The sequence below is a fragment of the Chiloscyllium plagiosum genome, unplaced genomic scaffold (genome assembly GCF_037043375.1).
Source record: "Chiloscyllium plagiosum isolate Xiang-an unplaced genomic scaffold, Cpla_swu_hap1 HiC_scaffold_31, whole genome shotgun sequence".
Taxonomy (NCBI): Eukaryota; Metazoa; Chordata; class Chondrichthyes; order Orectolobiformes; family Hemiscylliidae; genus Chiloscyllium; species Chiloscyllium plagiosum.
In genome coordinates, this window is record NW_028270169.1 from 19,764,448 (window position 1) to 19,789,496 (window position 25,049).

Genomic DNA, 25,049 nt, shown 5'->3' on the forward strand with positions numbered 1-25,049 from the left:
ATTCTTCGTAATTTTCAAATGCTCCACGTTTTCCTTTTTTTTTGCAGAAATGGATCTGGATGTTGATGCATTTGGAAACCATTCTCTTTATTCGAAAAATTTCATCATAAAACTACTAGAAAATCCATAGAGACACGCCTTCTATCTGCCCAAGATGGGGCACACAACTATTCTCCTTATGAAGGGTGTTCTGACAAAACTAAATCCAGCCAGTTTAGTCACGGGTTGGCAACAGTCAAGACTTGAGTAATCCCTGGAGAAAGTGGTGCTGATGTTTCATAGACTAAAATCTTGTCACCTACCAGCGCAGAATATTAAAGCCCAGATAGGTTATAAACTGAAAATAATTTGCAAAACTGCAGTCTATTGCATAGAAATGCGGATAATTAAGCATGTTATAGGCAGTAAAGAGATGCTGTAGGATAATTTAGCAAGGAGATGACTTGTGAATTTTCCATTGTATGATTTCTTCAGAATCATTAGTGCTGGAATGACCACATAGAAGGTATGAAGAAAACATACATTTACAAACCATAAAAATATCAGTAAAAGTAGGTAATTTGGGTTTATTCCTATCTGCCATTCAAGAGATCTTGATTGACCTGGTTGTGGCCTTAACTGCACTTTCTTGCCTGTCCACCCATAACGGTTGACTTCCTGGTCAGTCAGTGTAACTGAGGTTGAATGTTTTTAATTGATTGATGGGATGTGAGCGGAAGTGGCTGAGCCAGCATCTAATCCCCTTCCTAACTGTCTTGGAGGAGGTGTTGGTGCATAGCCTTCCTGAACTGCTGAAGTTCTTGGGGTTTAGAGACTGCTGTTAGAAAGGCATTTCAGCTTTTTGACCCAGTAACAATGAAGGAATGGCGATATACTTACAAGTCAGGATGGTGTGTGATTTGGAGGGAAACTTGCAGGTGATGATGTTTCAGAGCATTTTCTGTCCTTGTCGTTCTTAGTGGTAGAAATTCCAGGTTAGGAAGATGCTGTTATAGAACCCTTGATAAGTTAACGCAGTGCTTCTTGTAAATAATAATACTTCTGCCACTTGAACTTTATAGTGTACAGGCAATGGGAAGATAGGAGACAAGTGACCTACTGCAGAATCCCTAGCCTCTGATCAGCTCTTGAAGTCAGTGTTTTACAGTGTGGAAACTGGCCCTCCACTCCATTGTTTCCATGTCAGCCGTCAGTCATCTGTCATCTGTCTATCCTAATCCCATTTTCCAGCAGTTGGCCCATAACCTTGTATGTTATGGCATTTTGGGTGCTCATCTGAGTACCGTTTAAATGTCTTGATGGCTACTGCTTCCACCACCCTTTTAGGCAGTGAGGTCCAGATACCCACCACCTTCTGGATGAGAAAAAGTTCCTCAAAGAGTCATAGAGATGTACAGCATAGATATAGACCCTTGGGTCTTACTTGTTTATGCCAACCAGATACCCTAACCTAATCTAGACTCATTTGCCAGCACTTGGCCCATAAATCCGTCTTATTCATATACCCATCCAGGTGCCTTTTAAATGTTGTAATTGTACCAGCCACCATAATTTCCTATGGCAGCTCATTCCATACACTCACCAACCTCTGCGTGAAAAAGTTGCCCCTTAGGTCTCTTTTAAATTTTTTCCCTTCTCACCCTAAACTTGTTGTGACGAAGCTGCTCTTTTAACAGGGATATGTAGCTCTGGGCTTTTCTTTCAGCGAGGTCATAAATGACACAGGCTCCGAAAAGTCTGGTGGTTGAAGGGTTTTAGGGCCAATTTAATAATAACTAACAGATATTGCTTCAGACAGAAGGCTTTCAAGTTTAAAAAAAACACATACAAGGGAAGTATCCAGTTCTCACAGCTCAGCTTTTTTATGTTTTTTTTTAAGCAGTAGTGTGAAGAAAGGTTGTTGGACTCAGAAGCAGGTCCATGCTGATCTATCTGTGACTTCTGTCCTGTAAAAACTTTGTTTGATTTTACCTTTTGTGTCAAGGGGTATTTAGGGGAATTGTTGCAAGTATCTGGAACAGCTTCATTAAGTTGGGATAGTCTGTTGGCTTTTTGGATAGGATAGGTTATTCTTCACTCTGTTTTCTGTTCTTTGTGTTTCATTCAGTAATCTTGTAAATAAATTCTGTTTTGTTTAAAACTAAGTGGTTTGACCATCTCTCCTGGAATAGCCACTTTACACCTGCTTAAAATGACTAGCAAAATTAGGGTCTGGACCACATTCTTGAAATGTTCTGAGGGATCTGAGCTGATTCATAACACTATGCCCTCTAGTTCTAGACTCCACCATCCCAGGGAACAGACCTTGTCTATTTACCCTATCCATGACCCTCTATGATTTTATAAACCTCTATAAGGTCACCCCTCAGCCTCCGAGTCTCCAGGGAATATAGCTCCAGCTATAGCTCGAATCCTCCAACTCTGGCAACATCCTTATAAATCTTTTCTGAACCCTTTCAAGTTTCACAACATCCTTCTGATAGGAGGGAGAACAGAATTATTCCTGAAGAAGGGCCTGTGCCCGAAACGTCGAATCTCCTGTTCCCTGGATGCTGCCTGACCTGCTGTGCTGTTCCAGCAATAAAGTTTCAACTTTGATCTCCAGCATCTGCAGACCTCACTTTCTCCACACACAATATTCCAAAAGTGACCTGACCAGTGTCCTGTATAGCCACAACTTGACCTCCCAACCCCTATACTCAATGCTCTGATCAGTAATCTCCTCTAAACCCCTTACTGCTTAAAACTGTGACCACTGGATATTGACTAGTCTTATCAAGGAGAGATTTCTCCCTATTTACCCTGTCAATTCCCCTTATTACTTTGTATACCTCTATCAGGTTTCTCTTCAGCCTTCTCTACTCTAATGAAAACAACCCCAGCCTATCTAGTCTGTCTTCTAGCTGAATTGATCCAACCCAGGCAATATCCCTTTTGAAGCCACAGTATTTAAATGTTTCATTTCATTTTCTGGTCAATGGCAAACCCTAAGATCTTGAGAGGGGTATTGGCTCCATTTCTGAACTCATGGAGAAAAGGTCATTGAAGAAACAGCTGAAGGTGGTTTGATGAAGATGTGAATGATAATGACTAGATATTTTATTTCAGAGATGCTGATTGATGGATATATATTGATCAGGACACCATGAGAAACTTCCTAGTCTTCTTCATAATCATGTCATGAGATCTTTGTATCAACCTGAGAGGACAGACAGGTTCTTAATTTATTTGTTTCAAACAATTTCACCTTCAAAAGTGCAGCACTCCCTCAATTCTTGCATTGGAGCACAATCTAGATTACATTATTAAATCGGTATAGTAGGACTCAAACGAACATCTAGCTCCAGTCAAATGACACAAAACCTTCAAGAGTTGCTCTGAAATTGTATATAAATGTTAGCATATGTTTGAGTTTGAATAATCCAGCTTAAATTTGCCATCAGTCATTTCTTAAGCTGTTGTATTTTATTCAGAATTTTCTTACACAGTTGATATTGTGACATAAAATGGTAAATGATTCATCAATAATGATGGGAATTGGCAATAACTAAGTGCTTTGCAATTTATGTTTTATAGATTAATAGCAAAATAAACTAATTAATGTGTATTGCAGTCACATAACAATTATCAATGTACTTGGTGCATCCGTGTAATTCCTGTAATAACAAATGCACTTTTCAGGTGGAGCTGACTCATGGGCTGGATCTCAGGTATGATTCTGGACCTGTGCTTAATTAGATGATCTCTACAAAGTTGGCAGTAACTTGTAACTGATCTATGCTCTGAATGTTGAAGAACAGAAAAAAGTGAGTGCATTATTTGGCTCGTATTTGCTATACAGTGAACCCTGTATAGAAGGTATGCACATGTGAACAAGACTGACAAGGCTGTAATATGACCCTAGATTTTGATTTCCATGTTCTCATTTTCTATGTAAGTTTACATGTAAAGAAAGCTCAAGGAACTGAAGGCCTCTAATCTGTGGGAAAGTGCTCCAGCCCTTTGTTCCTTCAGGAAAGAAAACAAGAAATTTGGAAGTGGAAGAATAAGGGAGCAATAAAATAGTGTGATAGGGCTAATCCAAAACTGACATACCGATCAACAAAGTAAAAACTGAAAATTCTGTCCAAGCTGATGGATTTGGAAGACATGAATACATATCATTATTCAAGAATGGGTTCCTATTTGTAAATAAGTTCAATACTTATTTTTGACAGCACACACTCTAAATACCTATAATTTTCAATTCTCAAAACAAATATTTTGAATAACTCTTTCATTTTTTGGCATATTTTTAGGGATCACCTTGCCAAAAATTAGCGGGTCTGCCTCATCGCCATATTTAGTATATTCCTACAACTTAGAAAAGCAATCAGACCTTTTAGACACTGCCAACACTTCTTTTTCATTTTCTTTTACATAAACTTGGCCAGAGTGAATAGTAACAGAAAATCTGAATCTTACATATAAGCTGAAGTATAGGATTTGCCAAAAAATCTTCTGTGGGATTTCTTCTTTTATTTAAGTTAGATTCTAGATAAGTTATGCTGACTTAGCAATTTTAAAAAGTTTGGCTTGTCTATAGTTTGATTTGTCAGACTAAGATCATTGGAAAAACTGCACAGTGAACCTCAAATGATTACTGCTTCATAAGTGTCTCTTGCACACTTCCTATTTGAATAAAATCTTAAAGGCACAATGGTGCCAGTGACGACAATACAACACCTATAATACAGCAAGAACATTTATTTATAAGGAGTCTTTCACATGGTAAAATGTCATAAGGTGCTTCACAGAACTGCAAAAAAAACCTACAAATAATTTTGGAGCTTTTGATCGAGGCAGCTGAAAGCACGGCTGCCCATGTTTGAGTGGTAGGGTTGTGCAAGAAGCCAGAATCTGAAAGCAGATAGATTTGGATGTGTTGTACGGCTGGAGGACTTTGGAAGGTGAAATCATGTTGTTCTTTCCTGTGAGTACATAATCAAACCGCTATTTTCAATGAGAATAGAAAGTGTTAGAAATATGCAACCTGTCCAGCAGCATCTGTAGAAAGAGAAACAAAGTTAATATTTTCAGATTGTGACCTTTAAATGTTGTAGTGAAGTTAAATGACAACCTTTCATCTAAACTCCCCAAACCATGTGTGTTTAATTTATTTTTATATTGCTTTGTGGTACTGACTTCAGATACATCACTCTTTCACAACTTATAGTAAATCCAGATATTTTCCCAGTAAACATCAGAAATTGCCCAGGACTCCTTTACACTTAAAAATAAAGCATTTATGTGATTAAATGGGTGACATTCTGACGCAGTGGTTAGCCTCACATCACCAAGTACCCAGGTTCAGTTCCAGCCTTGAGTGACTGTGTGGAGTTTGTACATTCTCCCTGTGTGGGTTTCTACAGGGTGGTGTGGTTTCTTCCCACAGTCCAAAGATGTGCAAGTTAGGTGGATTGGCCATGCTAAACTTTCTTGTAGTGTGTAGGGATGTGCAGGTTAGGTCGATTAGCCATGGTAAATGCAGCATTACATGAATAGAGTGGCTCTGGATGGGATGTTCTTCAGAGGGTCAGTGCAGACTCGATGGGCCAAATGGCCTGCTTTGATTCTGTGATTCTATGATTTAATTATTAAATTTATTATACACGGTTTAATTTGTAAATACATTGTTTTTTTTTTAGTTCCAGTTATCCAGTGTGCTGCTGTGAATGACTAGGTAATAGCATATATTAAGAAAAGGACAGTGGTCTGATTTATTCAAGCCCAGATCATACATGAAAAAATAATTGAGTGTATAGTGATCTGCCTATTGGCTCTAGCTGGCAGTATCAATAAGAATGGGGTCAGTACCCAGTTTTGCTTTTCAAATACTTCACTAATTCCTTTACATTCACCGTTCTGTCTGATGGCTCAGCACCAATATGTCAAACTTTTTGTTAACGGCTGAACATACGAAGGATTTGCATTTTAAGCCCTGCCCTAAACCCTGCACTGTAACTAGTGTGATTCGCTTGACCTCGACGTCCAGCTCCACACCCAGCTCATCACCAAGGCCACCAGTAAATGTGCGTGGTCAGTGCCTCTCCCATTCTCACTCCTTATCCAGGAAACTGCTGTGGAATGAACTAAGTAGTCATGACTAAGCACTGCAGAAATGATGGTATAGAGAAGGGAAGAATGAAATAACTTGCATAAAAGAATAAAGCAAAATACTGTGGATTCTAGAAATCTGAAATAAAAATACAAAATACTGGAAAAACTCGGTAGGTTTAGCAGTATCTGTGGAGATAATGTTTTGAGTCTGATATGACTTCTTCAGAAGCATAAAAGAAGGCTGGTCTATAACCCAGTAATCAAATTGCTTGAAAATGAGTAATGAAAGCATCAGTTAGCCATATTTTTCATTTTTGATGCCTGAGTAGATCTTGCACTCTAATCCACATACGGCATTTAAAAGCAGTAATAGATTATGGTGTGTAATATCTCTCATATTTTGGATGTGAAGTTGTAGTTTTGCATCTGTATTAATGCACTAAGATGCACCCGGGTTCAATTCCCGCCTCAGGCGACTGACTGTGTGGAGTTTGCACGTTCTCCCCGTGTCTGCGTGGGTTTCCTCCGGGTGCTCCGGTTTCCTCCCACAGTCCAAAGATGTGCAGGTCAGGTGAATTGGCCATGCTAAATTGCCCGTAGTGTTAGGTAAGGGGTAAATGTAGGGGTATGGGTGGGTTACGCTTCGGCGGGTCGGTGTGGACTTGTTGGGCCGAAGGGCCTGTTTCCACACTGTAAGTAATCTAATCTAATCTAATTCAAGATGAATCCAGAAGAATTGCAATTCCACCTCACTTAATTTACTCCTTTGGAATTTTAAAACTTGGCACATGGCACTTACTTGGAACCTAAAATGAGGTAGGAATTATATTAACCTGAACCATAAGATAAGAATTCCATGCACAGCAATTACTGTGACCTGTATATTTGGTCACCTAGAAGGAGGAAAAGGCCTGTGAGGAAAGAAAGGAGGTCAGTGCAACAGGGCACCAACTGACTCGACTGCCACCAGAAAAGTCAGAGTCAATGGAGGAGGAGGCAACGAAGGAGACGGGAGAGTGAACAGAGGTGATGAGGAATGTGAAGAGACAACAATGAAGGGCCCCCACTGGCCTACAGCAAAAAGGAAATAGGTAGCTGCACAAAGGACACATCAGCAGCTTCTCTGACAATGAAAATGTGCAGGGGAGGCAAAATACCAAGGGAGGAAGGGAGATAAGTACCCCTCTAGCCCCCAGAAACACTGGTCATCATGAAGGACCCTGTGAAACCCACCTCCTGTTGTTAAGAATCAAGGCTACCCAGCACACCGTGGCTCCAGACAATCAGGAGCAGCAATACTCTGAAGCAGAGCACAGTTCTGTTTGATTTGAAACCCGACCTTCCTGGCTTTATCTTCACTCAGATGCCAATGGGATTGGATTAGTGTGGCCAGGAGAAACAAGACAGCTCTCTCAGCCCTGCAAGTTTGCCCACACTACAGGGATGCAGGAAATTGCCCAGTGACAAGGCCATGGGAAAACTGACCTTGGACAATTTGGTGATCTAAAAAAAGTCTTTAAAATGAGTTTAAGAATCACCAGTGTAAGTGCGTGGAGTGTAAAAGCCACTACATGATGGATTTCCATGTTGGTTTACATGGCCAACATCAAAGCAGACCTTCTGTTACTTCAGGAGTATGGGACAAAACATATTAGCAACTACGGGAAATGGTCGACCTTGTGGGCCCACAGTCTTTCAATTTGGTCGAGGGGTGTTGATTGCCATTCCTTTGTCCTGGGTATTTTGTTGCAAGGAGACAACTTTACCATCTCCAGAGTTAAGGAGATGGTGGACAGGTGCCTCCTTGCGGCAGACATTATGTACAAAAACACTTCTCTGAGATGTATCAGTGTGAATGCTGCTGTGGTAAGGAGAGAGTGACTGGTTGTCCTTCATCAGCTCCCACAGTTGCTGGTGATGCCAAGGTCAGTCATTCTGGCTGGAGACTTCAACTGCCTTATTGATGCAGCTGGATGATCCAGACGGACACCATATCTAGATTCCAGGTGAAACGGTTAAAGTCGCCAAGCTGCATAACTTCTTCAGCACCCCAGCGCAGCATAAATACACCTGGTCAGTCAGATGGGTCTATCTGCTCAAGGATCGATTTCCTATTTGTGCCCTGCGGGGTTTTGATCAGATCCATGGATGTCAAGCTATTGTTCTTCTCTGACCACTGCCTCCTGCTGACCACCTGTTATCTACAGGATAACAAATGGGCTGGCAAGTGAATGTGGAAGCTGAATATAGAACTGTTCACCCCAGAACTCATTGAGAAACTCAAGAGGGATTACAAGGTTGGACAACTGTGAAACCCCTATTTGAGTCTCTAGTGGATTGGTGGAAAACAGTCAAGACAAACATCAAGAGGCTCTTCATCCTCGAAGCTGTTCAGAAGGCAAGAGAGAGAGGGAGAGACAGGGAAAACTGTCCAAACTCCAGAACCTACTCCTGCTGCAGACAATGGAAGTTGATGTCAAGATCTCCAGAAGTGAAGAGCCAGCAAAGCCTCGCTCTTTGCCTCAGAGGTCTTCAAGATAATCTTCTCATCCAGGATCTGCTCCATGGTGTAGGATGAGACATACAGGCTTTTCTTCTTCCAGAGGGTGCACGGGGGAGCTCTGATCATCAGCCTCAAGGGAGAGGATACAATTAGAAGATCCTTTATCTGGACATCCAAAAATCAAAAAGTTCCGAAATCCTAAAGTTTTTTTGTGAAGTTTTTTTCTTATTAACCAGGTTGTTTGGCGAACAAACAGTTAAACCAAGTCGACACCCACTCAATGTGTGTCACTCAGATGTGACGTGAGGGGCCGTGGCCAAGCACCGACAGGCCTGGGGTTTCTCTGTGAGCACCTCAACTTCGGCACCCACTAGATGAGTGTCACTCAGATGTGACGTGGGGGCTGTAGCCAAGCACGTTCTTACGTAGAAGTCAGCTCCTCCGGAAAAATGTTTTAAAATTTCACCATCAAACTGTCACTATTCTGAAAACCGAAAAATTCCAAATTCCGAAAAACAGCTGGACCTGAGCATTTTGGATAAAGGATCTTCTATCTGTAGCTCAGTAACATCATTTCAGTCTGACATCCTAGGATCAGCAAATTCTCTTACGCAAGACTGTATGACAGTCTGCTCAAGACATCAAGTGACAGGGTCAACCCTGAGGCCCACAAAGAGTGCAACATCTTGGTTGTTCCTGTCCTCTAAAGAAGTCTTAGACAACCGCACAATGGAGAAGTTGGACCAGCTGTTATCTCTGAACCAAGTCCCTTGAGTCCTTTGAAAAGAATAAAACTCCTGGAAGCAATGGCTTACTGGCCAAGTTGTATTCACTTCAATGCAACTTGATTGCCAGGACCTGCTGGAGGTATATGACAATATGCTCCTGGCAAGGAGCATGTGTAAATCCATGAGGAAAGTTACCATCACTCTCATCTACAAGTGGAAGGGGGAGAGGGAGGAAATTTGAAATTGGCGACCAATTTCACTGTTGAATATAGATTACAAAATTCTGTTTGAAATCTTCACCAACCAGGTCAGGTCTGCTCTGGGGTCAGTCTTTCACCCTGACCAAATATGTTCCTGAAGAAGGGCTTATGCCCAAAACGTCGATTCTCCTGCTCCTTTGATGCTGCCTGACCTGCTGCACTTTTCCAGCAACACATTTTTCAGCAAATATATACTGTACCAGGCAGGAATATCTCTGAGAGTCTTATGTTCCTCAGGGATATGATTGCTTACATGTAATACAGGAGGTTGAACCCCTGCCTCATCTGCCTAGACCAGAAAAGCCTTTGGCAAATATTGCACACCTACATGTGGGATATGCTGTCTAAAATGCCCATTTTCTGTTGCCTTGTTCATGTGTTGCATAGAGGTTTTTTCTGAGTTCGTTAAGAAGGAGGTGAGCCTGAGAGAGCAGACTGTTCCTGGCAGTTGAGACCTGCAAATCATAGACTTTCATACGTGGATGACATTGCCTTTTTCTGCTCGGATCCATTGTCAATGCACAGACTTGTAAAGATCTGCAACCAGTTTGAACTGGCTTTGGGAGTCAAAATGAATCAAGGCAAGAATGAAGCCATGTTCTTTGGGAACTGGGCCGACCAATCCTTTAAGTGCTTTGAATATGCAGGGTGTGCACCAAAACTTGGAAGGAACATATCACTAATGTGAAGAAGAGATTGGGCGCACAGGAGTATCATTCCCTCTCCATTGTGGGTAAAAACCTGGTAATCAGGTTTGAAGTGCTCTCAGTGTTGTAAGTGGTGTGGGTCTACCCCATTCCCCAAACCTGCACCACTGCAGTCACCCAAGACATCTTCCACTTCATCTGTATATCAAAGGTGGATATGTCTGCGGGGACAGCTGGTACAAAGCTCTGGATAAGGGCCCTGGGGGGATGGGAGTTCACCCAATGCCGCGCTCATTCTGATGGTCATACTGTGTGCGGCTACATCAAGCAACCACCAAGTGTCACTATGTAATGAGGTTCCCGTTCCCCTTGTCCCTGATGTTATGAAGGATTGGTCTGGCCTCATGGCCTCAAAATTCTCCCAAGTAACTGGACCCATCCCTATCACCTGACCCTTAGTGGAAATATTTGCAAAGAGAAACCTCTTTGACCATAAGTCCATCAGGAGTGGTCAACACATAATGTCATTGAAACCCTTCAGAAAAGGAAAAGGTTGACCCTGTCACTAGATTTCTTGAGCAGACTGTCAAAGCCATTTGGCAGAATGCCTCATTGCCAGAACTTTCCACCAAGAACCAAGACATCACTTGGCTGGTAGTGAAAAGGACACTGTCAGAACTTTCACTTGAGCCTGGACACTGTGCGTCACTGCATGCTGCCCACAAAGTAGCTGTCAAACATCTCCTTTTGGAATGTGCCTTTGGAAAGAAGATCCGGAGAGAGTTTTTTTTGCGAAGGGTCATCTCGAGTAGCTCCGTAACACAGGACACTGTGTTCTATGTGCAGTTCCCCAGGACACACAGTGAGACAAACATTGAATGCACCTGGAGGACCATCAACTTGGTGAATGGTGCTCTTTAATCTGCCTGAAATGTTTTAGTCTTCCAGTGTAAAGAGTTGACTTCAACCAAGTGTTGCACTCTGACACATTCCAAGCTGAGGGGTGCACGAAAGCTTGAGCCAGCTGCTGCCAAGGCGCAGGGGGGAAAGACCACTGTCTAAGATCTCTCTCTGCAAAAGTACAATGAGGTTCCATTCAGATGTCAAACTTTCTTGTTGCCTCAAATTGTATGTAAGTAGTATCCTGTATGAGTAGGAAGTGCCTTTGTTTGCAACCACCGGGAATGTCAATTTCAATGGTTTGTTTTCTATTTGTGTTATCTTAAAGACTGCACAGAACTGTTGTATTGCTGTGTGTTTGTGTCCATAAAGATTTTTTAATGAATAATATATATTTTTGTAATAATAAAATAAATCTATTTCTTCATGGATCTTCTGAATAACACAGGACAGTATGATCCTAATTTAACCTGCAAACTGTATTAAAGTAATTTTGGGTGTTTACAGAGTTTTTCTAAAAGCCTGAGCTGACTAAAAATGCACCATTGGTTTGCACCCTAAATTGCTATACAGGGTAGTGATTTCAAGTTGAAAAATGGAAACTGATACTGAATGAGACTGTTGCAATTAGAGGCGATGCCACCTTCACTACAATAAGCAAAAGTTGCAGCTCAAGTTATGCCCCATCACTATTAGCTTCATGATAGCTACAAAGTAAATTTACCACAGTTATTTCAAATATTTAGTTTTGTTTTAATAATGTGATTCTAACATTTGCTCTCAAAGTCTATAAATCTGACCATTTTGACAATGTGTGAGTTGCAAATCATCGTCATTAATTTAAAAGACGTCAGTGTCCTTGATTTTGATGTCAAGATAACGATGAGACTAATGCCACTATTATTTATAATCAACTATTGTAGCAACTTTAGCTGCGGGACAATTAAACCTAAAAACCAACAAGTTATAGTCCAAGTTTAATTATTTCAATATTAATTTCATAATTATTGAAATTACTGACCTCACAATTGTTTGCATTATACAGTATAAAGTTGCTGTATTTACACAATAGTGTTAATTGCTGTTGACTAATCTCCTGTGTGCCAAAATTGAATTTAAAATATGGAGTTTCATTTGTTCAGCTCTTAATTGAAGAGATTTCAAAAACATAAATTTTAATATTTTTCCATTTCATTTGTACCTTTTTAATCTCTTTTTCTTTCTTTTCCTTGATTTGTTTCTGTTCTCTACATCAGATTTGACTCAGATGCATTGAAGCCAATTGTAGCACCTCAGATCTTTCTGTACCTGAGAGCTAAATTAAGTGGTATTGGGTATAAACATGGTCTGTACAACATGGAAAGATGATTTTGCCCTGAAGCGCCAACTCACTTACCCTAGTCTTTGTGCTGTCCAGTCCAGTATACAGACCACTTCAGAGAGTTGACAAGTACTAGCTGTGTCTCTAGTCATTTGAAGGTGCTCACTAGCTCGAGGGGATTCATTCTTTGCTTTCTGTTTCATTGTGGCCTTTATGTCCAGGTATTTAAACCTGAGTGCTAGAATACTATTCACTATTCATTCGCTACTAGAAAACAAAATAAATTCAAATAAATAATCTTTAAGGATTGTGCATTAAAATTCAGATCTCTCTGAACCTTTGCAGCACAACACATGAATAAGCAAGAAAAATAGGCACAATATTACATCTGAGGAGTTTAAATTCCATTGAGATAGTGAGAACATGGTCACACCATCAATCCTCAGAATACCTAGCTTCTCAAGATTGCCTCAAATCTTCAGAAATGCATTTCAATGTTGACTATCTGCAGAGCTGTCAGAAAGACTGCAGAAATGATATCTCAACAATCTTTTAGTGAATTTGAAACCTCGGGATCAAAACCCTGCTTAAAAGATGTAAAGTGCCCAAATATTCCTCTCATTGCATTTTACTTGGAAAAGATACATTCTCTCCACTTAAAAAGATATCAAAGTATACTTTCTGCATCAGAGTGATGATATTGTTTGTGTGATACTTTATGGGAATGGAAATGGAAATGGAAATAAATTTGATTCTCATGTAGATAGAGTAGGAGAGTAGAAAAAAATTTCTTTGGGGATTACAGCTGACAGTTTGTTCATTCTTTATGGTGTTCACAATATTAAGATTTCATTCAGAGACTGTTGTTCCAGATTTGACTCTTCCATAGAGATGGGGACAGACTGGACTGGATTTGACTATTATAGTTGTTTATATTGTAAAGCCCACATCACAGTGGGCAGCACGTTGGCTCAGTTGTTAGCACTGCTGCATCACTGCATCAGGGACCTGGGTTTGATTCCAGCCGCAGGTGGCTGTCTGTGTGGAATTTCCACCTTCTCCCCGTGTCTGCGTGGGTTTCCTCCGGGTGCTCCGGTTTCATCCCACAGCCCCAAAAATTGTACAGGTTAGGTGAATTGGCCATGCTAAATTGCTCATAGTGTTCAGGAATATGTAGGTAGGGGACATTAGTCAGGGGTAAATGTGGAATAGTAGGGGAATGGGTCTGGGTGTGTTACTCTTCGGAGGGTCAGTGGGAACTTGTTGGGCCAGATGGCCTGTTTCTGCACTGTAGGGATTCTATGATTTCTATGATCACCACCATCATTGTTTATTTGTCCATGGTGGGTCAATCACTCCAGAACTATAGAAAGAGTGCCCTCGTTTGGGAGAAATAGTCAAAATGAGCACCTATCAGCCCTTTCAGGTGGACTTAAAGAACCTATGATGCATTTTTGACGAAGAGCTTGTGGTAAGGGCATGCTCACTCATTACACTGTATGAGGTGCTGCTCATGATGAAGATTCCTGTCACCATTTGTAGGAAACTACAATTGTTTTCATTGGTAGAGAAAAACCACTTCCTTGTCCAGCAAGAAGAGTCTCTTGTAGTCAACAAGATTTATTTTAATGGACGTTAACAATGAATTACAGGCTACAATGATACATTATATATATTTACAGATATTTTAAAGAGGACCAGATGTTAGGAAAGCTTTTTGCAGAACACCTTTGTTCTGCCTGCACTTCAACACACCACTCTGTTCCCAAGTCAATATCTCTGCAGTGAAGCTCAGTGTAAGCTGGAAGAACAACACTTCATCTTCTGCTTGGGGACCCTGCAGTCTTCTCGATTTATAAGTTCAATATCCTTAGGGTTTGAATTCTCCTATGTCATAGCCCCCATCCCAGCACACCAGGTCTAGTTATAGCACAGTGTGCTGTTACTCATTGCTAGCCACTAACTATCTCCATTAACAGCTATTCACCCTCCGAGCCAGATCATTATCCACTCCCTTGTTTGTCCAACTTGTTCCTCTCTCTCTTTGGGCTCCACTTATCATTTACTCCTTACCCCATCTCCCCACCCTATCTTCTACATGAAAACTAGCTACCATCAGGTCTGAGGAAAGGTCATCAGACCCAAAACATTCACTGTGATTTCTCTTCACAAATGCTGAGCTTTTCCACCAATTTCTGTTTTGTTAGGTCTCCCTCCTTTGAAATCCCTAGCTGTTGAGCTTGCAAGTCCATATGGAACGATCATGTTGTTTGATGCTTATGATGTTTCTCAGTATTAACCCTTTCAGACCTGAATAGAACAGCTAGTGAGTTATCCCTGATGTCCTGTTCAATTTTTTAACATTTAACCAACATCATATAAAAAGAGATTCTCCAGTCATTATCATATTTCCATTTATGGCAACTTGCTAAGTACATATTGGCTACCCTGTTACCACAGTGACTACAATTTAAAAAGTATTTAATTGACTGTAAAGTGCTTTTAAGACCATAAGACATAGGAGCGGAAGTAAGGCCATTCGGCCCATCGAGTCCACTCCGCCATTCAATCATGGCTGATGGACATTTCAACTCCACTTACTCGCATTCTCCCCAGGATTTTGGGGCATCCTGAGGCTATAAAAGACACAACACAGATGTGAGCTTTCGTTTTTTAAAAATATAACCAGATTTTGTTTTTCATAAAGACATGAAATAACCCACAACTTTGCAGATAAGTCATATTGTCTAATTTTAACCTTCACCTTGTGGGTAATTGTTAAAATTATTTCACCCAGCTATGATTTGTCCTGAAACAATTGTGCTTTTACAATGTTTATAAATATTTGTACGAAAAGTAATTGAGGTAAATAACAGGGTGCAGTTAAAGGGAAACTGGATCAATGTGGGTGGTGGGAGAGCATAGAAGAAAATGTTGGTAGAGTTAAATGAAGTTGGTGGAAATAGGCTAGTGTGGAGTTTAAGCAATGGAACAGATCAGTAGGACTGAATGGTCTGTTTCTGTGCTATTAATTCTGTGTAGAAGACACAGTCACTGCTCTCTAGCTGTGTAATCTTGCTTGTTTCTCCCAGTGTAAATGTTAATTTTATTTATTTCATGGCTGTGCGTAGTTAATGTTATTGTGTTATGATGAAAGCTAATGCTGCCTGTTTTAGGAACTAATTGGTGAGAATTTTTCTGGGCAGTACATTGGCAGTTCAAATATACTATACTGTACAGTCGTCATACTACCTATTCCTGCCTACTCTGAAACTCAGAAGTCTGCTGTTTGTGTACAGGCCAACACGTGTCAAAAATGAATTGAGTTTTAGATTGTAACACAAAACACTAATGTTTCTGAATGCAATACAGTTGGCGGATTAAATGTAACGATTTCATAAATCTTTGATATTAAAAACGGTTTATAAATTCTGTGAAAACAATGCCTGGCATCATTATTGCCTTGAACATACTTTTATAGTGCGCATGGTGCAATGAAGGGCTAGCCATTAAGATGACAAACCTCCACAGCCCAAGATTATGATGTCAATTATTCTTCCTTGCTGCTGTCGCTGATGTTGTCTAACTTGGTCCAGACTGAGAATTAGAACTTGGAATCCTCCTGATCTGCCTTAGATGGTGGATAGCTGGGACTTTCTTCCCTGGAGTGTGGGAAATTGAGTGGTGACCATATAGAGTTTTATAAAATCATGAGGGGCTTAGATAAGGTGAATGGCCAAGATTATTTTCCCCAGGGTGGGTGAGTTCAAAACTAGGGGGCATGTTTTTAAGGTGAGGGGAGAAAGATTTAAAAGAGACCCGCAGACAACCTTTCTCACAGAGTGTGGTTCGTATGTGGAATGAACTGCTAGAGAAAGTGGTAGGTGCAGGTACAGTTACAACATTTAAAAATCATTTAGACTGGTACATGAACAGGAAAGGTTTAGAGGGATATAGGCAAAGCTCAGACAAGTAAGACCAGTTTAGTTTGGGAAATCTGGTGGGCATGACTCTATGACGATGCCTTTATTCCCAAACCTTTAGTACAGCCACATATTCTTTGTATTTTTTTGAAAAAAAGATAATAATATACTTCAAACTTTGATTGGATTTATTCATTTCCCATATACCTAGGTAACATGACAAGTTTTGATTTTGTTTGCAATATAGGAAATCATATCATACAAAGTACGTGAGGGTAATAGAACAGAGTGAGAAATACAATGTTATGACTGCAGAGGAGGTGCAGAAAGAGTGAGATCAACATTAAATTTAAAACAGCATGAAAATTCTCAAAAGGTTTATTTCTGTAAATTACAGCAGTACTCTTGACATTGCTTGATTGCATTTTGAGACTTAATGTGCCATTTGAAATCTTAGTCGGAAGTAATTATAAGGAACAATGCTTTGGTATGTTCAAAGATGGGCTGATAAACAAGTAAATTTAGCAACAATCTGGCCTTGGGCATTTATTTTTATTGAGAACAGATGCCTGATATAGTGTGACTTATATGTATTAAATGCAATTCAACCCATTCTTTATTGTATGAGTAACTCTTTGAGTACTAGTTTCTCTCTCCATTTCTAAGAAACATGAATTTTGGGTAATTCAATAGTTTTAAAAGTAAGTACCTGTGAATTTTTAATATAAAACAAATTAGAAATTGAATTATTGCTACACTAGCCTCGCCCAGAGTTTGTAATTGTTGTTCTTTGAATATAGTTGGGAAGAGGCAAAAAGAAAATAACTTTATACAGTGCCTTCTATCACAAAGTGATTCACAGCCAGTATTTGCCAAGCAGACGCTCCAGTGCCAGCTCCAAAACGGTTTACCTAAGTACTGGCCTAAGACTGTCCAAAGCAGAGGAGAAGCATCCAGGAAGGCATCAAGCACCTCGAAAAAGGAAAAAGTTGAAGCCAATTGGAAACGCATCAGGCACATGCTGCCACACCATCTCACCGCCCACCGCTTCTGCCCCAAGTGTAACAGAGCCTGCGGAAGCTGGATTGATCTGTACAGCCACCTATGGACTCACCCTGGGAGTGGAAGAGAATCATCCTTGTCAGCGACGGACTGTCGATGATGATGATGATGATTCGCCCAGCAAGCTCCCATAAACATCTGTCTTGGTTATGTTGATTTGAGGGAGAAATGTTAACAAAGATCTCAGGAAAACTGCTCTGCTCTTTCTTCTATTAATGCCATGGGATCTTCCACATCCACCTAACAGGAAGCGTGGGATTACATTTTTAACATCTTATCCTAAAGCGAGCATTCTGAGAGTACCTACAAGAAGACCAACAACAAACCAAAGCTCAACTCTAAATGATTATCATCCTATAAGTGACATATCAAACAGAATACAGCAATGGCAAGTTTCAGGCAGGTATCATTTAGAGAATATGACATAGAGTCATAGAGATGTACAGTATGGAAACAAACCCTTCGGTCCAACCCGTCCATGCCAACCAGATATCCCAACCCAATCTAGTCCCACCTGCCAGCACCCAGCCCATATCCCTCCAAACCCTTCCTATTCATATACACATCCAAATGCCTCTTAAATGTTACAATTGTACCAGCCTCCACCACATCCTCTGGCAGCTCATTCCATACACGTACTATCCTCTGCGTGAAAAAGTTGCCCCTTAGTTCTCTTTTATATCTTTCCCCTCTCACCCTACACCTATGCCCTCTAGTTCTGGACTCCCCGACCCCAGGGAAAAGACTTTGTCTATTTATTCTGTTCATGCCGCTCATAATTTTGTAAACCTCTGTAAGATCATGGAAAACAGCCCCAGCCTGTTCAGCCTCTCCCTGTAGCTCAGATCCTCCAAACTTGGCAACATCATTGTAACTGTTTTCTGAACCCTTTCAAGTTTCACAACATCTTTCCAATAGAAAGGAGACCAGAATTGTACACAATATTCCAACAGTGGCCTAACCCATATCCTGTACAGCCGCACTATGACCTCCCAACTCCTGTACTTAATAGTCTGACCAATAAAGGAAAGCATACCAAACCGCTGCCTTCACTATCCTATCTCCCTGCAACTCCACTTCCAAAGAGCTATGAACCTGCATTTAGACATATTTTGGGAAGTCATCCAACTCCTCCCCATCAGGAATTGTACATGAGGATTGGTTTTCTTCTTGTTTTTGAAACTGCAATGACTTAATATCTTGCTTATAAAATACAACTTGGAACATATGACTTCAGCCCTAACCTTTAATAAAGAATGGCTTTGTAAGTGGTTATTACATTCAATGATTCAAACAATGGCCGAAATAATTTGGGTGTGCGATAGTCAAAATTGTTTAACTATGGAATTATAGTACAGAATGAGGCCATTTGGCCTGACAGATTGCATTTGCTCAAAGATCAGCCTGACCATGGCAACACGACGCCTGGAGGAAGAGTGCCTCATCTTCCGCCGAGGAACCCTCCAACAACAAGGGATTAATGCAGGTTTCTCCAGCTTCCTCATTTCCCCTCCCCCCACCTTATCTTAGTCCCAACCTTCGGACTCAGCACTGCCTTCTTTATCTGCAATCTTCTTCCTGACCTCTCCGCCCTCACCCCCTCTCCGGCCTATCACCCTCACCTTAACCTCCTTCCACCTATCGCATTCCCAACGTCCCTACCCCAAGTCCCTCCTCACTACCTTTTATCTTAGCCTGCTTGGCACTCCTTCCTCATTCCTGAAGAAGGGCTTATGCCCGAAACGTCGATTCTCCTGCTCCTTGGATTTTTCAGCTCTGATCTCCAGCATCTGCAGTCCTCACTTTCTCCTGAGTATATGTGTTTTCTGGAAAGGAAAATTGTGTTTAATTGATTTGTTAGAGTTTTAAGAAAGTAACAAGCAAGGTGGATAAAGAGGAACCTGCAATAGTGGTTTAGTTTGGATTTCAAAAAGGCACTGATAAGCAGTCTCTATTAATATTTGTAACTGCAGGCAATTTGCACATGCACAATTCCAGATGTACTACATTATTTCAGCGACAGCATACACATGCTCCCCTGTTCACATCCACATCTCCCATCTCTCTGTTCACAGCAGCATACTGCTTCAATCTGAACTCATTTAACTGCGCATGCGCGCAGTATCAGTGGAAATTGTCTCTTTGATAAGGTGCTTTCTTAAAACTCTCACAAATCAATTAAACACAATTTTCCTTTCCAGAAAACACATACACTCAGGAGAAAGTGAGGACTGCAGATGCTGGACATATCATGTAGAAGTAATGTATTAGCGTGGATACTTTATTGGTGAGCTACAGGAGGCAATGTAGGGATAATTGCACATTTTGTAGGTTGACTAACTAATTAATTAAATGCAACAAGGATTAGTGCTGAAGCCTCAACTACTTATAGTTTCCAGCACTGACTTGGATGTAGCGACTAAATGTACAGTTGCTAATTTTGCCAATGCCATCAAATTAGGTAGTAAACTAAGTTGTAAGAGCATTTAAAGAGTTTTTGAAGGGATGTAGATAAGAGATTTTAGCAAAAATTTGGTAGATGGTGTATATTATGGACCAGGCCAGACCCTTCAAAACATTTCAAGAAAAGCCCAGACCCTAATTTTGCTATTTGTTTTAAGCAGGTAAAAAGCAGATATTCCAGAGTAATGCAGCTGGTCAAACCACTTAGTTTTAAACAAAACAATTTATTTACAAGATTACCAAATGAAACACAAACAAAAGAGAACGAAATATAGAATAACTTAACCTATCCAAAAACCCAGCAGATTATTCCAATGTAAGATGCTGTTCCAAATACTTGGAACAATCACCATAAACACCCCTTTGCAAAAAAGAAAAAGTCAAACACAGGGTCTTACAGGAGAGAGGGAGGATTAGCATGGACCTGCTTCTTTGGGTCCAGCAGCTTCACAGCGATTGACGACTTTCAATGAACAGCCAGACTACTCAAACCAAACCAAACCAAACCAAACTAGAGAAAAACTAAGCTCGGAGAACTAGCCACTCCCCTTTCATTGTACAAGTGGTTTATTTTAAAACTTGAAAGCCTTCTGCCTGAGGCAGTATCTGTTAGCTACCATCAAACTGGCCCTAAAACCCTTCAAACCTAGACCTTTCAGAATCACTGCTTTTACGACCTATCTGGAAAAAAAAGCCAAGGACAGCATAACCTTGTTAAAGGAGCAGCATCGTTGCACCTTCCCCCTTAAAAATAAATGAACCTTCAATATTTTAAAGCCCCTTAAATCTTAAATTGTTAGTACACTACAACACACGTATACATTACATTGACTATGATTATGCAAACATGCATTACTGCATTTCGTTTCAGTCTGTTTTACTCCTGCCACTAAATGCCTCTGTTTCTCATTCAAGTCTCGACAATATGTCGACAATCACATTTTCTCATCCTGATCATGCTGTAACAACAAGCTCCATCTAAAACAGTCTGGCATTGTTGTCCTTAAATTTCTCCACAAAGATCAATGGGTTATGATCAGTGTACATAGGAACCTCGAATTTCCGAATATCAATTATCTGAATTTTGGATTATCCAAAGGGGATCTCAAGGTCCAGACACCGTCACTAAATGACTGACCTCCTGCCCCCTCTCCCCCCACACTTTCCCTGGAGTTCTACACAGTAGTGTACCCTAAACCCCCCTTGCAGATAATCTCTTCATCATTGTCCTTTACAGGGCAGAGGTGGAACCTGTCAAAAAGTTGTGTGTGTGTGTGCACGTTTGTGTGCTGTTTGGAGACTTACCCCACAAAGGCAGCAGCGGTCTTACTGTTGGTGTCCAGTCTGACTGCCTCGCGGGACGGGGGTGCGGACAGGGGTCGGACGGTGGGTGGGGGTGAACAGGGGTGTGGGATGGGTGGGGTGGGGGCGTATACAGGGTTGGGGTCCAGATTGTGGGGCGGACAGGGACTGGGTCTCATGCACAGTGTGCTTTTGCCTAGTCTCCTGAATGGGGAGCAGACTTCACAGACAACACCGATCCCCAGAGGAAATCAATTAACCGAATAATCAATTATCTGAACGAAATAGTGCCCGACCATCTCGAGGTTCCTTTGTTTGTGATTGTCTCAGATACATTATTGGTAACATAAACATTGAAATATTGTAACGCCAACACTAAGCTCAAAGTCTCCTTCTCAACTGTCGAATATTTCTGCTGATGAATGTTCAATATCCTGGAGGAATATCCCATAGGTCTTCCTATCTTGTCATTTTCCTGTAAGGGCATAGGACCAACACCCACAACACTTCCATTGATAGCCACCTTGAATGACTTTGTGTAATTAGGTGTGGCTAATACTGGGGCAGTGATTAACACAGCTTTCAGGCGGTCAAATGCTTTCTGACTGTCCACTGTCCACAGAAGTTTCTTGCCTTTAGCAATTCAGTGAGTGCAGCAGTCACACTGCTAACAATTGGTATGAATTTTCAATAAAATCTGTTCAATCCCAGGAATCATAGTACTGCTGTTTTTGTCAATGGTATGGGAAACTCCCTAATTACCTTTATTTTTGCCTCCCATAGGGCCATTTGTCTGTGTCCAATAACATTGCCCAGGAAGGTGACTTGGGCTTTGGTAAATTCACTTTGAGCCAGGTTTATCAACAAGCCTGCCTTCTGAAATCAATCAAACAAGTCTGATAAATGTTGTAAATGTACCTTCCAGATGTGCTTAAAAATCACCAGTTCATCTACATATACGACACAATTGGATAATCGGCAATGACCTTATTGGTTAGTCTCTGAACTGGAGTTGGCATGTTTTTCATACCAAATGACATGACTTTAAACTGATAGACTCCATTGGTGTTACGAAAGCCAAAATTGCCTTTGCTCTTTCTGACAAAGGTACCTGTCAGTATCCTCTGAGCAAGTCCAACTTAGAAATATAAGTTGCTTGTCCCATCTTTTTAACACAGTTTTCCAAACGCGAATTTGGATATGCATCAGTCTTTGTAAGTGCATTGACTTCGCGATGGTCCACACATAACCGTTGGGTACCATCTGGTTTTGGCACCATTACCATGGGTGAGCTCTAATCACTGTAACTCATTTCAGTTATGTCAGCTTGGAGCTTGTGTTCAATCTCTTTTTGAACCTAAGTCAACTTTAGAGGGTTATGTCCACAAGGATATTACTTAATTGGAACAGCATCTCCTATATCTATGTCATGCAAAATTAGACTAGTACTTCCCAGCTTATTTCTATATATCTCCCCATTCAATAGTAATAACTCAGTTTTGCTCTGGGAGGTAACTCAATAATTTATCCCAATTTTTGACAGCTTCCTCATTGTCCAATTTAATTTGAGGAACATCAAATTCAGAATTCTCTGAACTTGGTTCTTCACTTTCTGTTGTAACCAATAACACCGTCTCATTTGGCTTTCCTTTCCTGTCAAAATACCTTTTGAGCATATTCACATGACACATTTTGTAAGATTTCTTTCTGTCTGGAGTCATTATCAAATAGTTCACCTCACTCCATTTCCTTTCAACTTGATAAGGTCCACTTAACCTCACTTTTAAAGGTTTGCTGGAAGTAACACTAACAACTTATCCCCGATAGCAAAATTGTGAGTTTTTGATTTCTTGTCTGCTTCCTGTTTCCATGATATACTGTAATGCTTTTTAAATGCTATCTATCCAAATTCCCTGCTCTATTTAATTGTTCCCTAAAATTTGACACATAGTCCAAATATATGGTCTCTGAATAATGACTTACCAATTTCTCTTTAATCAATTTTAGTGTTCCTCTCACTTTGTGCCCAAAAAACTAATTCAAATGGACTGAATTTGGTTGATCATTTGGTGCATCTGTAATCACAAAAAGTGCAAACGGAATTCCCTTATCCTAATCATTTGGATAATCTTGACTGTAAGCCCTCAACATGGTCTTTAATGTCTGATATCAACTTCTAGTACTCTCTGTGATTCTGGATGGTATGCAGTAGGTTTGAATTGTTTTATGCCTAAGCTGTCCATAACTTCCTTGCATAATTTTGATGTGAAGTTTGACCCTTGATCTGAATGTAACTCTGTGGGTAGTCCGTATCTAGTGAAAGATTTTGAATAATTCCTCTCTAATCCTTTTAGCTGTAATATGGTATAATGGAATGACTTCTGGAAATCTAGTGAACACATCTATTATTGTTAACAAATACTGTTTCCCACTTCTTGTTTGAGGTAGGGACCTAGGCGATCAATTAAGACTCGAGTAAAAGTTTCCTCAAATGCAGGAATAGGTATTAAAGGTGCGAGTTTTATTACTGTCTGTGGTTTTTCAATTACTGATATGTATGACATGGTTGGTAAAATTCAACTATATCCTTGTGCAGTCCAGGCAACTAAAAATGTTTTTGTATTTTAGCTTGTGTTTTTCTCACTCCTAAATGACTGTGTACTACCGCAACACCTCCTTTCTATAACCCAGTGGCAATACGACGTGATGAACCTCTGCCCATTTCTCATCTGCTTGAATATGTGATGGTTTCTAGTTCCTCCTTAAGACATCATTTTTAAGATAGTAGCATTTGGGGATACATTTGGATTCTTGTTCCTTGTATGCCTTTTGATACAATTACTTTAAGTTTTCATCTTTCTGCTGTAACTCAGTTAATTTATCTGAGTTAAAGATGTCTGCTGTGTCATCTATCTGCTCCAGGCTTGTGTCAACCATTTGCTCAAACAGGGTCTCTGCTTATTCCAATTCAACTTCCTTACCTGTATTCTTTGATCTCTCCTGTTTCAACTAGTGACTTTGTGACCTTATTACCACACAGTCCGGAAAAATCCAGGGATATGTGTCCTGCAATAGTTCAATTGCCTGGGATTTCACTGGCTTTTCAAACACAGTAGGCAGCGTTCCTGCCTGTGAACCAGCTATATCATTAGCAGGACAAATTGAATTCCTGGAGCTGAGAGTTGGTCCAGTACTCATGCCAAGACTTCTCCAATCTTCACTGGATACTCTCACCTCACTTTACATAATTGAGTGCTTCTTGTCTCCCTGTGAATTCCCGTTACTAGCACTTTTTGTGGCAATAGTCCTTTGAAGATATATATCTCACCTTTCAACATCACAGTTTGAGAAGATCGTGTATCTCTTAATATTGTAATCTCTTTACCTGCTGCTCATGGCCTATGCAAGTAAACTTTACCTTCACAGGTTTATGGTTTAAGAAGATCTGGCACTTCCTCCTTAACCAACCTCTGACCAGGTTGTACATTTTGGTGCAGCTTTCTAGTCTCCACTGTGCTTTACGTTACCACTCCAACAAAAATCACTGGCTTACCCTGTTTTCCTATATCTGGCTTCCCAGTGCTTTTCCTAGTTCACCAACATTGTGATTTCATGTGACCTACTTTATTGCAGTGAAAACACCAGAGCTTTTTAATTTCTCTTTCCCCTTCAAGTGTTTCCTTTTTACCATGTAGTAGGTTATCCATATAGTCTTCACTGAGATCTACCTTTCCCTTTTCATGTGAAGATTTTCCTTTTCCCCAATTTCTATACCTCACAGATTGAAATTGATCTTGAAAGCCAAACTTTGATTTATGGACCACCTCATAATCATCAGCCA

General features: G+C 40.5%; 1 protein-coding gene across 7 annotated transcripts in view; it reads left to right on the forward strand.

Moving 5' to 3' along the window:
- The window catches only part of nek8 (NIMA-related kinase 8), a 176,432-nt gene that overhangs the window by 129,981 nt on the left and 21,402 nt on the right, over nt 1-25,049 (forward strand). Inside the window, exon 16 of one of the 7 annotated variants that reach the window (XR_006315787.2) lies at nt 48-2,494. The exons of the other annotated variants lie outside the window; for them this stretch is intronic. The gene's annotated coding sequence lies outside the window, so the exon portion shown is untranslated. Of the gene's footprint in view, nt 1-47; nt 2,495-25,049 lie in introns of those variants that run through there. 7 annotated transcript variants of the gene reach the window in all.